This window comes from Bombyx mori, chromosome 26, assembly GCF_030269925.1.
Source record: "Bombyx mori chromosome 26, ASM3026992v2".
Classification (NCBI taxonomy): Eukaryota; Metazoa; Arthropoda; class Insecta; order Lepidoptera; family Bombycidae; genus Bombyx; species Bombyx mori.
Window position 1 is genome coordinate 2,717,083 of NC_085132.1, and position 13,505 is coordinate 2,730,587.

A 13,505-nucleotide genomic window follows, 5' to 3' on the forward strand; every position below is an offset into this window, starting at 1 on the left:
TATGCCGGCAAATTGTAAATTCAAAAATGATTATCATTAATTATTTTACTATGTTATAGATAAGTAAACAACTTTTAAGCTTATGCTTTTCTTTGCGTGCCGTTAATTTTTGAAAGCGTTGAAAGTGTGTCACGACTAATAAGGTTGAGAATCACTGGTAATTACCTCCCCCCTAAAATTGGTAAATGTATGCGATAATTTTCAAAACATTTTACACGATGCGTCAATTAATATTTTGTTATAATCTGTTGTGTTCACATCTAGACGAAGCGCTTAAGGTTTTTGTTAAGATTTTGGGATAAAACATCTAATCTTTTTCCGTGGGTGTTGTAAAAATAGACTGATTTAGCCTTACTTCATACGCAGTTGTAACCACATCCCTCTCTTCTCACCTCTATTAATTAATTGGGCTAACAATAATACCTCCATCCCCGGTCATCGTTCTCGTCGAACCCGTCGCTTGCCACGAAGGGCTCGACGAGTAAATTAACCCTCAGACACAGCCCACTGAGTTTCTCGCCAGATCTTCTCAGTGGGTCGCGTTTCCGATCCGGTGGTAGATTCTGCGAAGCACGGCTCTTGCTAGGATTCGTGTTAGCAACGTCATCAGGTTTGAGCCCCGTGAGCTCACCTACTAGTTAAGGTTACGCTGAAATAGCCTCTCAAGGCTCAGCTTAGGTAGGAAAAGAAAACCTCCATCCAAAAATAAAAAATTAAGCTTTCGAAGTCCAGTCTTCAGGTTGGTGACGCCAGTTCTGATGTCCGAGGGTTTCATTAACCTCTTAATACCAGGTCAACTTATCTGCCAAGTGATGCACTAAGTCTAAGAAGAAGGCTTTTTCACCCACCCATCTAAGCAAAAAAAAAGGAGCACGATATTCTTTGTTTATTTCGTAAGTAATTTTTGAACATGTGTTCGTAAATATATTAATAAAAACAGATGGAACCTACTTGTCTGCGGCATTCGAACATCGGCAGAGTCGTTCGATATGATTACACAGGTCGTCTTATCATTTAGGCCACGACGACTTAAAAAAATTAAATAATTAGCTTATTCACCGAAATTGTGGCCGCTATGAATAGCTCAATAAGTTTTATCCTCGAAATACATAACATAAAACAACAGTATGGCCGAAGCTGATAAAAAAAAAAACACAAATAGAGTTGAACGACCTGTATTAATGCATAAAGCAATCCATCAAACTGCAATAATGTGTGTAAACGTTCATTGTGGTGCCTAGATGCGGAATAGGGGAGCGTTTTCTAACATAAAAGCGAAAAGCGATGTAACCCGAAGCTGTTACGGGAAACGGAACGTTCTTTTTTTACTGTTTTTTTTTTTTTTAAATTTGGCAACATCAAATTATCGCGTTCTTAAATGTTCTGTGTACTTTTTGGCGGGAACGCGAAATATAAAGTTATCTGTACATACGTAGCCATTTTAATTTGTTATTTGATTTTTCGTTCGAGCGTGTCATTTAGTAATATTTTAATTCGTGTGTTGCTGTACAAATAGGTAGGTAATAGATAGAAACTTAGACATGATTTCGGGGGTCATTCTAAATAAATCAAATTTACATTCGCGCCATTGTTCCGAAAAGTTTATTCAAGACTTTTAAAGTAAGTAGAATGAAATTTTAACTGCACGTTGAGAAAGGCTCTGAATGAATAGAGAAAAAAAAACTGATAGTGACTAACTGTAAAATTTTTAAGTAAATTTCGTTGATTTTTAAATTAGTTTTTGTATGTAGCGTAACGTCTGTAGCATTATTATCCATTGACAGTTGTGACCAAGATTCGAATGTATCTTGCTCGTAAGCTGTAGGAAATACAAAAATGTCCAGTAACTTACTCTACAAATAATTAAATCACTATTTTGTTAGTCCAAAATTAATATAAACAACTAGCCGTACTCGCCCGCTTCGCTGGGGATTTAAAATTAACATTATTATTTATTGTCATTATTATTAGGAAGTCCAATACTCATATAAATATTAGCCTATCCATTAAGTACATGTATTTTCTATATAGATACCAAGTTTTAAGTCAATCGGATGCATGGTTCAGTAGTTATAACGGAACATCCGTAAAAACCATTGTAGATTTATATATTATTATTAAGTATAGATGATGTGTATTTCTGTATGTGTTTAATTAAACATTTATCGATTTTATGTAAGTACACACATATCAATGGCGTTTTTTTTTTTTTCTTTTTTTTTTTATATTGGTGGACGAGCTCACAGCCCACATCTACAACGTAAATGCGCCACCCACCTTGAGATATAAGTTCTAAGATCTCAGTATAGTCACAACGGCTGCTCCACCCTTCAAACCGAAACGCATTACTGCTTCACGGCAGAAATAGGCAGGGCGGTGGTACCTACTCGCGCGGACTCACAAGAGGTCCTACCACCAGTAATTACGCAAATTATAATTTTGCGGGTTTCAATTTTATTACACGATTGATCGCACTTAATTGTTTTATAAGAATACTGATTCATTTTCAAAAATAAATAGCTGTTATTTCGTTATAAAGCGTAACTATAAACCGCTGAACGTATCTATGAAGCGATTGAGGCTTGTTTTACACAAATCATCCCCTATCTATCGCCGACAGAGGCCGCGTCTATTGGCGGGGCCCATTCTCACTAAAATCATAGGGCCACCCTCTGTAGCAACATTAAACAATACGCTTTTTTTTCATAGCCAATCTAGGAGGGGGCCCGATGGTCCGGAAATAAGTTCTTTTTTAAATTCATTTTTTTTTTCCAGTTAAAACGGAGCCCAGAATGAAAATCGACGCGCTTTCAACTGTGAATCTGTTAATGACTTTTCAAATCCTAAAAAGGAGTTCATTTTGTTTATTCAGGGTTGGCGTACGTTAGTTTCTATAGCTTTGGAATACCTCAACAGATTTAGTCGTGTATTATCCCTTAATGCCGTCGGCTTTTTTGGCACACTAATAGTATTTTGTTTTTTTATTAACTAGCGGACCCGGCGAACTTTGTTCCGCCACACGGTGTGTTTCAAACACATCAACCAGGCAACTTCAAAATTCTACTATAATTAACACAATTAACCATAGAATATATTAAGTTTAGCTGTCAGTTGCGTTTTGTTATAGTTACCACGTTTTATATCAAGTCCCACGGGAATGTGATAAAAAGTATCCTATGTCCTTCTCCTGATTCTAAGTTACCTCCCCACCAATTTTCAGCCAAATCAGTTCAGTCGTTTTTGAGTTATAAATAGTGTAGCTAACACGACTTTCTTTTATATACATATATAGATTTAGCATTTCAATTTTCGAACGCGTTACATTGAATATGGTATTGAAGGATGTGGTATATAATACGTTTTTTGCACTGTTTTTTTATTATTATTTTTTTATTGCTTACGACTTAGACATACCATCAAATATTTACGCATATTAACTCAATTTCGAATATTTTTGGAAATTGTGGACACTTTGAATGCGAAAAGGCGATTTTAGCTACGGCTGGGTGAGCTCACGGACTCAACCTGAGAGACTTTGCTAACACTGGCCCTAGCAAGAGCAGAGCTTCGCAGTCTACCACCGTATCGGAATCGCGACCCACTGAGAAGATCCGGCGAGAAACTCAGTGGGCTAATATGTTCCGTTCTCTCAGTGCTTAATATACAAATCTAAGGTCAATGGTCTTATGATGTTTTTTCGCCACGGATGGCTAGTATGCATTTTTGAATTAATTAATTGTAACAACAGTTATGTATTTGCATGTATTTAATTAAGCGTTTAAAATTAATAGCCGTTGGCGCGTTCACCGTCTGGGCCGATGCGAAATGTTAAATTATTCATTGCCGTTTCATTTTTGTTCCAAACGAAAGTTTGGCAGGAAGGAATGATTATTATGAAATTTATTTATATCAGATCAAATACTAATCCATATTAATGTAATAGTGATTTCTTAAAATATGTTTGTAAGGACATAGTAACAAAAGAAAAGAACAACATAGGTACATATCGACGCTTGAAAGGCAAACGTGACTAAGCGACAATGCGTGAACTTTACTGGTGGTAGGACTTCTTGTGAGTCCGCACGGGTAGGTACCACCACCCCACCTATTTCTGCCGTGAAGCAGTAACGCGTTTCGGTTTGAAGGGTGGGGCAGCCGTCGTAACTATACTGAGACCTTAGAACTTATATCTCAAGGTGTGTGGCGCATTTACGTTGTAGATGTCTATCGGTTTAAAGGGTGGAGCAGCCGTTGTGACTACACTGCGAACTTAGAACTTATATTTCAAGGTAGGTGGCGTATTTACGTTGTAGATGTCTATGGGTTCCAGTAACCACTTAACACCAGGTGGGCTGTGAGCTCGTCCACATAACTAGGCAATAAAAAAATAAAAATAAAGTAGACTAATTTAAAGTTGAAATTAATTTGAAATATACCTGAGAAATACCTATTCCTAAGATATACCTAAAAAAATCTATTTTAACGAATCTAGCTGTAGGATTGAAATGATTTTAATAGACCTAGAAATGTATTTTTTTTACGCATCGAATATGGTTATTGCCTATCATTTATGTAGAAAGCAGCTATTGTCGCTTAGTCACGTTTTCCGTTCAAGCGTCGATATACACAATTGCAATAGTTGACTATTACGAGCAAATTTTGTGGATCTCTTTACAATGATTGAGAAAAGGTCGTCGGAACAGAGATGCGTCCTTTTTAAGTGCTGTTTAAGTTTGTTATTCAAATTTCGCTGTGACAAGAATACTTTTTGATGGTTTTATGTCGACCCCTGTCCACTTCTTCGGTGCTGGAAGGTCACAGATTAAGTATAAGTTAATGTGTGATGTTGTACATAAGTAATGTTTACTTTTTTTATTGGGGGTAGGTCCTGCATTTCGGTTTGAAGACTAAGAGAGCTGTTGTACTATAGAACTGACTTACAAGTAATGTCTCAAGTTGGTTGCGGCAATTACGTTGTTGATGTCCATGGGCTCGGGTAACGACTTGAAACCAGCCGACGTAAGCAATAAAACCAAAAAACTTTAAAAATAACCATAAAAATTTAAAGAATAAAGCCCTAGTTAAAAATAATTTTCAAAATATTGAAGGCTCATTTATATAGCGTAACAATCGTGGTGTCTAATGAATCATAGAAGATTTTGGTTTCTTATTTATAGATCGGGTTCCGGCAGCTTATAAAAATCCACTAGGCCGTAATCGTACCTATATCTATATCATTTAGGGCCTACCAAAATTCAAAACGTCCATATCGAATGACTCCGAGCCGAATGAACCCATTCTATTGCGTCTGATATTAAAAATGACGTGCTGTCATCAAGCTAGTATACCTTTCACCACATTACCGTGAATAGTGCAGAGCTGTGTTCACACAGGGTGGTTGACCGGCACCACAATAAGACGAGTGCGTATCCGCCACCTGCCGCGGTAAAAACGCTACGTCCAAACACCGCCTAGACCGGTCCTAGCTGATTTAATGATAGAACAAAATTTCATATCTTTATTTAGATTTTTATTTGTATACGGCTATGGAGACGGTTCAGCGATATTTTTAAGACTTTGGCAATTATTTTTGATGAATACGTTACAGAAAAAAGAAGGTATTTAACTATTAAGTCCTCAAGTACATTTTTGATGTCAAATCATTGTCTTCGAACAAGCATGAACGTATGCACATCTAATCTACTTTTAATTAGCTTTATTTTTATTTACGTCATTCTACCAACTCCCATTACCTGTTTAGAGCACTAAGGTAAAATCTTCAAATTCTTTCCTTAGTTCTCACCTACGTTATATAGGGGAATTTCTATGTTATTCCATCCTTCAAGATCCGCAAAATTTCCCTATCAAATACTAATCGCTAAATAGTTTTGTTTGATTCCGTGGCTAATACATGCTGCCGCTAATTATATTCACAAACATTAACGGACTGTGTACGCGTACCGGAAGACGTAGCGTGGGTAGGCCTCCCACAAGATGGACCGACGATCTATTGAGGTTCGTGGGGATCCGCTGGATGCAGACAGTGCTGGACCGATCTTTGTGGCGAGTCTTGGGGGAGGCCTATGACCAGCAATGGACGTCTGTGGGCTGATAAGAAGAAGAAGAAGTACGTAAAACCTGTTTTTTTTTTTACAAAACAAATTTTATACATATTAAAAACAGTAGTATGTGTGTTCACGTATTCGCTTTTATTGACCAAACGGAATTAATTGTAAGGGTCTACTAACTGTAATTAAAAATCAGAGGCCTATGATCTCGTCTGCAGAAAAATTAACCATACGTAATCAACGCTTAAGAACGAATTCAATTGGAAAACCGTGACCGCAGGATAAGGAGCCTTTTTGTTACTTGTTAAAGTTACTTGTTTGTTACTTGTTATATGACTATGAAAAATCTTAATTGAATACCTTTGTTTAAGACGCACCGAATGAAACATGCGATAATTTGATAGTTTATAAGAAATTTTGGCTTAGATCAAGATGTGCCTTAGAAGAACTTTGACTATGGTGGCATCCAATGCCGATGTGTCTTTCGTCCCAAATTTAGACCGCCGATAAATGCTGTGGCGAAAACAGTCTTCTATCAAATTAGTTTGATGAGGCAAAAATGTCGTAAAGCAAACCAGTCGGGGCCTATGAAGATGGTTTCTAGAACGTCCCATACAATGATAGTCGAGTGTTTGGGCGCGTTGCCAATTCTTTCCGCGTCCACCAAAGTTACTCTAGAGCGATTGAATTTCGCTAAGCCAGCGGTTAGGTTCGCTTCAGGAGGGCTTTTGACTATGAACAACCATTTTACTATCGAACAAATGTTCGGGTTTAGTCGGAATTCGAACTTATGGAAAGCGGTTGCGATAACGTTCTGAAATTTTGCAGACAATGACAATGCATAGAAATCTGAAGGGAATAACAAATTTGGAATCATTAAATAGGTGAAATCGGCTTAAGCTATAGTTGTCAATGTGTCTAGGTACTATTCCCACAAACACAACTGACTGAGTTTCTCGTCGGATCTTTTCAGTGGATCGCGATTCCGATTCCGTGGTAGATTCAGCCAAGCACTAGTCTTGTTAGGGCCAGTGTTAGCTGAGCCCCGTGAGCTCATTTACATAACGCTCACTTGATATAACGAGAATAAAGACCTCTTGAGACCACTGGTATATTAAAAGAGAAAGTATTAACCACAATTTCACCAAAGTTCACTTAGATGCACATGCACATATGAACCTAAAATAATAACCGAACTAATTGGACGGAAACAATCAGTCATCATATTGACAAGAAAATGCTGTGTGTTTCTGTACGTTATCACAACGATATTCGGTAGATAGTCTTACCGATTTATAATGATGTGGTAATCGTAATTGTGGACGATATAGCCAGATATGACGCGCAATCAACATTACCCTGTACCTAGGTTTTATTTATTTATTGCTAAAATGTGTGGGTGAGCTCACAGCTCACCTGGTGTTAAGTGGTTACTGGAGCCCATAGGCATCTACAACGTAAATGCGCCACCTACCTTGAAATATAAGTTCTAAGTTCGCAGTGTAGTCACAACGGCTGCTCCACCCTTTAAACCGATACGCATTACTGCTTCACGGCAGAAATAGGCACGGTAGTGGTACCTACCCGTGTGGACTCACGAGAGGTCCTACCACCAAAAAAAAAAGATGTGTGGTGTCGTGGGACACCGGATAGGAACGAAGTTTCTTATTATAAAAATATTAATTTTAAGTTCTATTCGTGGTATAAAGAAAATAAAACTGGAGGTTTCGCAACAACCCACGGTCATTCGGTAACGTGCGAACTTATTGTGATACACTTCATTCACGGTTATTTGCATAAGAGTTAGTGTATTGCGCAAACGAACGCTCTGAGATCGTGGTCAATGAATGATAAAAAATATGTTATTTTTTGTACGCTATTGTAAAGTGAAGTCGTACATTGTATGCATTACTAATAAAAATCTTACGCTACGGACGTTTTTTCCCGGTTCGGGTAGCCCTCCGCATCGTCCCATAAGGAACTTCGTTCCAAAAACCTACGTAGAGGAATACTAAACCACGAGTACCGAGATGAATTTAATTTAACTAGAGGTCCCGCAGCAGTTGAAATTCGACTATAATTAATTGGAATTGTAGGCTTCTACACTATTATGATTGTATTTTATACTTCTATAATCACAAATTTCGCCAAGGCTACACTATAAAAAATATTAACAAAGACAAACAATATTTAATCTATTCTCAATTTGACAACAGACGTCAAGAACAAAAGTTTGACAATAAATAGTATGCATGCGTGTGTGCGTCAAATACACGGTATGTAGTGTGTGTAATGTTTTCTTTATTGATTTAATGTATCTTTTATGCATTATTTAAAAAAAATATTAGCATTGTGCACTTCTTTTCTATATTCTGTATAAGTGTGGAAAATTTCATACTCCTCCATTGGCGCAATTTTCTTAAAAAGGGATACAAAGTTTTTGCTTCACGTATTAATATATAGATTATTTCAATCGTCGCTCTGTATGTCCGAGCACGGATTCGTTTCACTTGAGCCCTTCGAAGAGTTCAATCACCTATCGTTCGCAATTTTTGTCCGACCATGACCTATGTCAGCATTTATCGGGCTCGCACGTTGTTTGCATGGCTGCGGCTGATAAAAGATGTCTGTACTCATTATATTCGGTAAATGATATGCGAAAACAAAGGGTTTTTTCGACGAATTCGGGCGTATCAATGAACTCAATTCAACTCATTACGTTATCACATACGGGACGTTTCAAATAATATATTTTTTTTGTCTTACCTATGCTGATAGCCTTGAGAGGCTATTTCAGCTTCTCCTTGATCTGAGCTCACGGGGCTCAAACCGGAGTGTTGCTAATACTGGCCCTAGCAAGAACCATGCTTCGCAGAATCTACCACCGGATCGGAAACGCGACCCACTGAGAAGATCCGGCGAGAAACTCAGTGGGCCGAAATAATGAAAGTGAACTTCAGTTTATATATGATCTGTACGTAGTTTTTCTTCATCATAAATCAGAAATCGCTATTGACAAATTGTCTCGTAATACTAATGATAATTTAATTATTATTTATTATGCAATTAGCATGTTATATATGCGGTCTCCCAGACCCAATTTTGGGTCGCATAGAAGGCAAGCACTCTGTCAGCAGAACACCAGACAGATCTGGTTAAGAAATCGGTTGGTGGAAGCCTGTACCAGGCCATGCCACCCATGATCGAACCCTGTGGAGGAAAGTCACATGTGGTCGCGATCCTCAGCAGTGAGGGAATGGTGATGAAGAAGATGTTAGATATGACCTTTTATTTTTAAGCTTACTAGTGTCTTCTTCTTCGTCGCTTCCTCATTACTGAGGGTCGTGACCACCTTGGTCTAGTTTTTGCATCAGCTTCCTCCAATGTTGCCTGCATTCGGTCTGCTTAATGGCGCCCTGGACGCTGGTGCTTGTGGCTTCCTTGACAATCAATGTCCGTCCACCGGAGTCCTTTAGACCAGGACGTCACAAAAGTTTAGATAAAACTATTATTTTACTAATTATTATGTATACATATATGAGGCCGTCAGCGCAAAAGTGGCCTAAGCTTACCATAGTTAGTATGGAGGCAATTAGGTTTGAATTTTCATAAATGTGAATTTGAGTAAGCAAAAAAACAATACGCGCAAAAATAATGTTTACAAAACTATCCGTTATCTATGGGTTAAACTATGGATAGGCCGGTTTTGCATCAAAATTTTTTATTATATTTAAAATTATATACCAATATACGTCATATAAGTTTGAATATAAAAAAATCTGGGTTAGGCCACTTTTGCGCTGATGGCCTCATTTCAGAGTTTTCGTGGTCACGGACAACTAAAGCGCTATTCGTCGATATAGCAATTGAATGTGCTTATTGTGTGTCTGCGTCTCGTGTGAGTCGAATAGAATACCTAATACCTATAGATGTATATAAACTCAAAATGCGGCACTTTAAAAACAGACCGTGTCGCTTATAGCGCGCCGCACACACACACGCACGGGAACAAACAAAAACGCATTGTTAGTCGACTAGCAAACGAAAATGAAACGAAACAAAAACATTGTCTATATCTATCTATATATATAAAAATGAATTGCCGTTCGTTAGTCTCGCTAAAACTCGAGAACGGCTGGACCGATTTGGCTAATTTTGGTCTTGAATTATTTGTGGAAGTCCAGAGAAGGTTTAAAAGGTAGTTAAACATGAAAATGCTCGGAATTATATAAAAACAGACAATTTTGTTTTTCCTTTGATGTGTCCCCTTGATGTGTCTTTTATTTATCGATTGAGGCACTACGAAATCTGCCGGATCAGCTAGTCTATAGGTATACCTAGTCAGGTCATAAATTCTGTCACATGTTTAATGTAAAATAATTGAAACAAGTTTATTCATTATGTAACCATTCATATACCAAAATGAACTTAACAAAACATAGATTACGATACTAAAGTTTATTCAAAATGACCTCCGTGATTTTGAATACAGGCCTTCAATCTGCGCGGCCAGTCGTCTATCGCAGCACGAACGAGGTCCATGTCAATATCGGCGGCTGCCTTAATCAAGGATGTCTTGAGTGACTCCAAATTGGGATGAGGCTTTGAGCACGCCTTTTCCTCCAAATGTTGCCATATCTTGTAATCTAACGGATTCAAATATGGACTGGAGGAGGGCCAGTCTTCCTGCCGGATGAAGTCGATTTCACGCGCCGCCAGCCAGTCTTGTGTGCTCTTCGCTCTATGAGCTGGCGCCGAATCTTGTTGGAATACCCAGTGCCTGTTATTGAACATGGTATGAGAAACAGGTACCACAAGGTTCGTCAGGGCTGTATTTTGATACCCAACTGCATTCGTTTTTACACCTTTCTCACAAAAATGTACCTCTGTTAAGCCCCAATAAGAAACTCCCAACCATACCATGAGCGAGGATGGAAAATGACCTCGTTGGACACGCGGAATACGGTTGCTCGCTTCTTCACTACTGTGTGCGTACACCTTATCATTTTGTTTGTTGTAGCTCTCTTCTATGGTAAACATTTTTTCATCCGAAAAAAGAATTTCCCGATATTTTTTTCCCGCGTACCGCTTCAACAAAGCGCGGCATCTCTTCAGTCTCAGGTCCATTAGACGAGCATTCAAACGATGTCCTGTTTTTCTTCGAAATGCCCGAAGCCCTAAGTCTTCATTTAACACCCTTTTCACCGTGGTTCTGCTTAACCCCATCTGAAGGGCCAACAGTTTCTGCTTACGTTTGGGATTTCTTTGAATTCGCGCCTTCACAGCTTTTATCACTGCTGGAGTCCTAACAGACCGAGGGCGACCACTTCTTGACCTGTCATCTACACTAGAGTCTTCATTGTATCGTTTGATGGTACGATAAACGAATCTTTTGGTTATATTCAAAATTTTCAGTATGTTAAAAATTTGAATTCGCGCGTAACCGCAACGATGCAACGCAATAACTGCAACACGGTCTTCTTTAAGCGTCTACTCCATATTTAAAAATGAGTAAAATTCTAAAAGTATACATTTTTATTTTGATGAACAATTCGAAATTCGAATTTAATAAACTTTTTTGTGGCCAGCATTCTAAAAGATAAGTTTTTACTGTGTGACAATACTTATGACCTGACTAGTTATATAAAAATGAATTGCTGTTCGTTAGTCTCGCTAAAACTCGAGAACGGCTGGACCGATTTGGCTAATTTTGGTCTTGAATTATTTTTGGAAGTCCAGAGAAGGTTTAAAAGGTAGATAAATATGAAAATACTCGGAATTCTATAAAAACAAACAATTTTGTTTTTCCTTTGATGTGTCCCTAATCGGATTCCTTTTAATTGTTTTAATTCTATTGTATACAAGTTTAGGTCTTTAATTTATCGATTGAGGCACTACGAAGTCTGCCGGGTCAGCTGGTCTATCGATAAAAACGGACTTAGGTTGTAGAATCCCTCCTTGTTGAGAGTTTCTTCGCTGATTTTGTGGCTGCTGTCTTGAGATCTTTTGATTGAGGGCCTGGTGGTACAGCGTAAGTCAAGAGGTGTCAGTAATAGAGATAGAATGAAAGACGATGAATGAATGAAAGAATCGGGATGAGCGGGAAAGCGCGAGAAAAAAAACCAGTGTGAACTTGAATGAAAGAATAATTGTGAAAACGGACTCCGACAAAACGTCGGAGGTAGGAAGCAATGCCCTGTGATGACAGGGGCATAAAAAAAGGTAAGGGGTATCGGGTAGGGGCGTGAATCTCTTACAAAGCGGACTAATCAGATCATGACTGTAACAAACTGTCTCCTGTACATTTTTTTTTATTGCTTAGATTGGTGGACGAGCTCACAGCCCACCTGGTGTTAAGTGGTTACTGGAGCCCATCGACATCCACAGCGTAAATGCGCCACCCACCTTGAGATAAAAGTTCTAAGGTCTCAAGTATAGTTACACCAGAAGCGTCCCGAGGAGTGGCAGTGGGTCGTGAAACCCATCACTAAACACGCGACTACCATCTGCCAAGAGTGTAGTGACGATTGTTGAAGTTGAGCTCCATGTGGTCGAATTAAAGATTAGGTAGACATGTTAAAGAATTATGTACAACCAAAGACTAACCATAAGACTATGTTGTCGTTCTTAAAACAACCTGTTTTTTTTTTGTTGCTTAGATGGGTGGACGAGCTCACAGCCCACCTGGTGTTAAGTGGTTACTGGAGCCCATAGACACGTACAACGTAAATGCGCTACCTACCTCGAGATATAAGTTCTAATGTCTCAGTATAGTTACAACGGCTACCCCACCCTTCGAACCGAAACGCATTATTGCTTCATGGCGGAAATAGGCGGGGTGGTGGTACCTACCCGTGCGGACTCCCAAGAGGTCCTACCACCAGTTTCTTAAACGACCTAAATAGCGAAAGAATCAGTCGGAATTGTGGCTATCGGACCGCGAATCTAATTAAACAACCCGATGTTATTCCCTCACTGCGGATGACATCACCGAACATTGTTTGTCTCAAATTGTTTTTAAAAAAATAAATAATAGTTTAGAAAAACTAACAAAATACGCTTTTATAGAAAATCCAACTAAAAATTAGAAAATAAATCTATATATTAATACGTGAAGCAAAAACTTTGTATCCCTTTTTACGAAAATTGCGCGGACGGAGGAGTATGAAATTTTCCACACTTATAGAGAATATAGAGAAGAAGTGCACAATGCAAATGTTTTTTTTTAAATAATGCATAAAAGATACATTAAATCAATAAAGAAAACATCACACACACTACATACCATGTATTTGAGGCACACACGCATGCATACTATTTACTGTCAAACTTTTGTTCATGACGTTTGTTGTCAAATTGAGAATAGATTAAATATTGTTTGTCTTTGTTAATATTTTTTATAGTGTAGTCTTGGCGAAATTTGTGATTATAGAAGTA

The 13,505-nt window shown here is 38.3% G+C and overlaps 1 long non-coding RNA gene across 1 annotated transcript; it reads left to right on the plus strand.

Moving 5' to 3' along the window:
• The first annotated feature begins 1,393 nt into the window (after positions 1-1,393).
• LOC134201480 (uncharacterized) lies at positions 1,394-3,110 on the plus strand. Its single transcript, XR_009976803.1, has 2 exons — positions 1,394-1,516; positions 2,776-3,110. It is a non-coding gene; the product is annotated as an uncharacterized LOC134201480 (long non-coding RNA).
• The last annotated feature ends 10,395 nt before the right edge of the window (positions 3,111-13,505 follow it).